Below are 5,520 nucleotides of genomic sequence, written 5' to 3' on the forward strand. Positions count from 1 at the left end.
GGGGGGGGGGGGGGGGGGGTCTGCTGGAAGAACCAACCTGCCGACTTAATTTGCCTGAGAGATGAGGAGCGGACGAGGTCAAAGACTGCTGAAAAAACCGCGACGCCCTCCCAGCCGCGGCTACCTGTAGCACTACGGATGTGATCGCTACCCATCATGCACTGCAACCAAACAAATGGACAATCTGGTCTGGGAGAGGCGCCGCCGCCGCATAGATACATCGGCCGGGAAGATTCTTTTAAACGTGGAATTTGCTGGTTGTACGCTTTCTGCCAAAATGTTCAGTCAAACACAAAACAAAAATATATTCAAGTACTGAAATGTCAGTAAAACTGCCAAACACAACCGCTTCACCGCTCCCTCCGCCACGCTGCACACGCTAGTATTTTCCTTTGCCAATCACTGGCTGTGAAGCACGCAGCCGGCACCGAGTGGAAACGTTTACATAGGAGGTCGGGCGCCAGGTGGCTTCGCGCTCTACGTCGAGGCGAGCGTGCGCTCGTTGAAGCTCAACACAGCCGCCGCCGCCGCCGCCTCCACGCGCACAAAGTTCCTTCACTTCCTCTAGTAGCTGGCCAAGTTGTTTGATCAAAAAAAATGGAACTTGTGCTTTTTGGTATTTTCGTGCAGTTTTTGTTCCCTGACGTGCAGGTTTCAGAGCAAAGCTTTACCCACAATGCTCCGCTTCCCTATGCCAGTAGAGACCCACGTCCCATGCGAACGTCAGAATTTAAAGGAGGAATAGGAGAGAACCCCCCCCCACATACAACATTCATTCCGTCATCTCGTGTCAACGTGTTGCCTTACTGACGACCACTAGGACCCCGATCCAGAGGTTTCCTCCTCAGTGCAGATCTCTGGCCAGTTTCCCCCTTTGTTCCAGCTCTTAACGAGTCTTTCACACTGCGGCAAACGCTGTATTCAGATTTATTTTCCTCCAAGTTGCACGTGCAGAGTTTGATAAGATTAGAGCAAACCAGTGTGTGTGTGATACCGAAGGTTTGTTGATACTATAATTAGTTGGCTTAATTATTTATTTATTTGGTTATTCTGGGTTTCTTCGCCTACAAAGATGTCTGACGGACCCACCGAGTAGAGAAAATCCTGCGTCTCTGTGACCTGTTGCTTCTTTCTTCATTCTGAATGAACGACATCACGGTTTCACTCACCGTGTTCCCGTGAAGCTCTTGCTTTGTCACAGATTGTGCTGCAATTGAGTCCAATCGTGCTTCCTTGGGAACTCAGAGCAGCCTTCGTTTACATCTTGTTTTTTTGTTTTGTTTTTTCTTTCCAAATATTACATTTCTCTTCTGACGACGATTCAAATGCAGGTCAGACGAGAACCCCCTTGTGCTTGCTATGACCTGTGATTTAAACTAGCTGTCTGGTATTTTACTTGAACAAAGAACCTTGATGCTGAGTGAGTGAGCACCTTTGTGCCAATGCGAAACTGTGAGTGACGGGAGCGGATCAGAACCAGGAGCCAATAAAAGGTCATGAATGAGGGTATTTTGTTTTGCTTTGTCTTCCACACCTCCCCTTCCCGCCCGCTACACTTGCTGCTGTTTGTACAATAAAAAAAAAAAGTACCTTCCCGATTGGTGGAGCGTTGTGCCTTCACACCGTTGAAGACAAAGTTGTCGAGACGCAGAAAAGGAGAATGTGAAGCTCTGTAGATCTCGTAAAACAAAAATCTGGCAGGATACCAAGCACATGATGTACAATTTTCTTTGCGTGTAATTATTGACGTTGAAACCATTGTTACTGCGAGAAGGTTTCTTTTTTTTTTTTTTTTTTTTTTTTTTTTTTTTCCAGCCAAAGCATGTAACATGTTGCTTTAAGCCACACACAAGACTTGACTGTATGATGTCTGCATTTCCACAGTGGCCTGTTATTGATATACTTTAAAAAGGAGAACTAATAAAGTTATGATTTGTAGCCTGACTCCCTCTGTACAGACCTTATAACTATATTAAAATATCTAAATACACGGGATATATTTAACACAAGCCTGGGTTCTGGTGAGTGTCGTGGATGCTTGGGGCATATGTCCACAAAATGCTGAGTATTGTACTTTTGATTTCTTTTTTTCTAATGGTTTAATTTGTTGCATTAGGACAACTGTATAGTGATGTATTAAACTTTGCAAGCGTTACCATAGTGACATTGTGGCTTATATTTATTTGGATCCACTATGTAGCAAATATAAAAAAAAATTCCAAACACCAAAACGAACGACTTGATCACATACACTTTACTGGTTTGGGTTTTTGTTTGAATTAGTCTGTATTTACATCATTACATTCATGGTCCTCAGTTATTTTAACTGGAGCGTCGGAGATATCCATATGTAAATTATGTTCATTTTTTAAAAACCGTATAAAACCCTGAAGTTCAAGTGTGGTTTTAAAGCAACAACTCCTGCGAGTTCACATACGAAATGCCAGAGGTGTAGACTCGAGTCATGTGACTTGGACTAAAGTGATGAATTTGTACGTTTTGTCCAGTCTGAAGTCATCAAAGACTTGCAACTCGACTTGGACTTTAACATCGATGACTCGTGACTTGACTTGGACTCGAGCCTTTTGACTCGAGAAGACTTGCTACTTCCCATGAAAACTGGGGGAAAACATTTTCACACGGCCGCGCCGCTCCGTTGATCTGCATCTGTCCAAAAAATGTGCGCCACCTGCATGCAGAGAGCGCGCGCTGCACGACATCCAATCACTGCAGTGCCACCTGGTTCTGATTCGACAGAATCCAAACGGGCACATCGCAAGACAACCAATGAAGCGCAACAACGCGCCAGTTGGAAAAAATGATACGGAAGGTAGTTTCGTTTGGCTATAAAAATGACGAGGTAGTCGACAAAAAAAGCGAGTTGCTATTTGCAAAACATGCGGGTCGAAGATTCCAGACGGAGCTGCCACAACGTCCAACTTTGTTCGACACCTGAAGTTGCACAAAGAAAGGTGAGTTTTGAACGAATGCTGAGCACCTTATTGGAGGTCCCGTAACTCACGAGCATTTTACCGTATCAACGAGACGGCTCGTTCATGCTTACAAAAATCGGGATTTTTGAACCCGGATTCAGACTCCGATGGAAATCCTCGCCAACATTATGTCAACGTCGGTTTTAAAGTACTGTAACAGTCACAGTCGATCCACCATTACCCTTCCCTTCCCTACGTAGTGTAGGTCTGTGAGGCAGCGCACCATCACCCAGGGTTCCCCGTCCCCACTATAATAAAAGGACTTGAAATGACTCGAAACTTAAATGGTAAGACTTGTGACTCGACTTGACTCGGGACTCGAGGGCAACGACTTGAGACTTGCATAACAATGACTTTGTCCCACTTCTGCAAAATGCTCCCATGACTGTGCATGATTGTCATTCTCAGTTCATGCAGTAGAAGGTATTTGGATCCATAACTTCTCAGAATATACATTCGTGGAAAGAGATTCTAAAATTTAGTGTTAGTGCCTTTTTTTCCCGTCCTAATCGGCCATCCTTCCTCCGACTCATGCAACCCGTCTCTTATTCTGAAGCAAAAATGACTGTGTAAAGTTTTTTTATTCTTTTTCTATTTAGTTTAGTGGTGGCTTTTGGGCCTAATCGATCATAAGCTGTGGTCAACAGCTGTTTCGTGGCCTGTAAATGAATACCTCACATTACTGTCCCACCTTCGTTTCACAAACCAAATGAAAGACCGGTTGTTTGTCGTCATTCATTTTAATATTTTCCCCAAACAAAATGTTTAATTTGAGTATAGAAAAAGAACAGACATTTGTCTAATTTAAAAAATAGATCTCTCTGAATAAAGAATCATTTAATGTGTGACTGAAAGAGGAACTGATTATTTTCCCTTCACCATAAACATTTAAACAAGACAATGGTTGCTTAGCAGCAGGTAAAGATGTGAACCGCAAACAAACTGTCAGTTTCGGTCTCAGGTCCTTTGTCATCTGACGCTTCAGCAAATTTAGATTTGAAACCACACTTGAGGCAGAATGAAGGCTGCCTCTCCGTTTTTTCTTATTGAAAAGCTGAGGATGTCAACATCTCACCAGTAGTAATCCAAGAGGCGGCCACCACAGTCGAAACAGCACTGTGTCACAAATGCGCATATTTTACTGACATGGAGAGACGTCCAATGTGTCCCTTCCTTTAAATTCATCAGTTTTATTCCAATGGTGATGAAAAGCCAAGAGGGGGAAATCCGCGAATGCACTATGGGTTCTAACCACCAGGAGGCAGCACGATCAAGGCACATCAGACCGTCAAAAGGGTCAAACCCTCACTCCCACAACACCAGGCCACAACATTACATCTTGGTTACAAAAAACCAAAGCAATGCATACTATTACCAGGTAAAGTGTTGTTATTAATGACTGGATACTTTAACATCTTAAGGCCACAACATACTTTGGATTTATTTAAAAGAAACCGCCTTGGCAGCTAAACACAACATCAGTCAAGCTTCATATGAAGAGGTCAGAGGGTAAAGAGGTTGGAAGACACAGGCTCGGATGTAACCTGCGCCCACTTCTGAACGTCTACCAAACACATCTGTCCCCAAAAACCAGAGGTTTTAGTGCTACCGAACACATCTGGGTGCTCTATCAGGGTGAAATGAAGTGAAACACTTGCTCTCTTTCTCAGGACAGTCTGCTAATGCTCTCAGATGACTCCTTGCAGCGAGAATAAGGGCACCTTGTCCAGAACACGACCCCGCCTGCCTCATGCAGCATTTAAAGTCAATAGCCCCTCTCCCCTTCCCCCATCTCCTCCTCCCCCTCCATCCATCTCCTCCTCCCACCAGTATGTGCAGTCTTCACCAACCAACCCCCAAAACTTGTGTTTATACCGATTTGTAGTTAAATCAAAGAGTCATTTCAGCACTATTACGTATAAGCTAAGTATTTTCTCTTTAACCTCTTGTGGCATTTAGTCGTGCATTTTTTTAGGAGGGGGGGGCAGGATTTCATGTTTGAAAAAAAATTCAGAAGCAACATCTGTTCAGTGACATCATGTCCTGGTTACTTTGGGTAATCCTTAGACCTGAAAGCTGATCACATGAACATTCTTATTTCTTATAAAATAGTAATTGAGAGTTTTAGGCTGTGCGTTCAATGAACTATGACCTCTGTTAAGACGGACAATCACATCCACACTTCCTCACATTTTCTGCATCACACACACACACACACACACACACACACACCGTCCACAGTGGAGCCATAGATCCCACCCTGGAGAGGAGATACAGTTTGGCCTCAGATGAAGATGGATTACTTTGTCGTGACATGGGAATTTTTTCATTAGCTGCAACATAAGCATTTATTGCTAGTCTTTTTTTAACTTTAGCTTTTTACTTCATAACATAATTTCATTTTTAAAAGGCGGTAAAAAAGTACCTTCAAAAGAGAAATTGGTGATCATGTACCTTGATTCATTTAGGAATGCTTTACTATATTTAATCACACTGTGGGTCTCCATTGACAGCACTTCAACGCGGA

This window comes from Pungitius pungitius, chromosome 9 (genome assembly GCF_949316345.1).
Source record: "Pungitius pungitius chromosome 9, fPunPun2.1, whole genome shotgun sequence".
In the NCBI taxonomy this organism is placed as follows: Eukaryota; Metazoa; Chordata; class Actinopteri; order Perciformes; family Gasterosteidae; genus Pungitius; species Pungitius pungitius.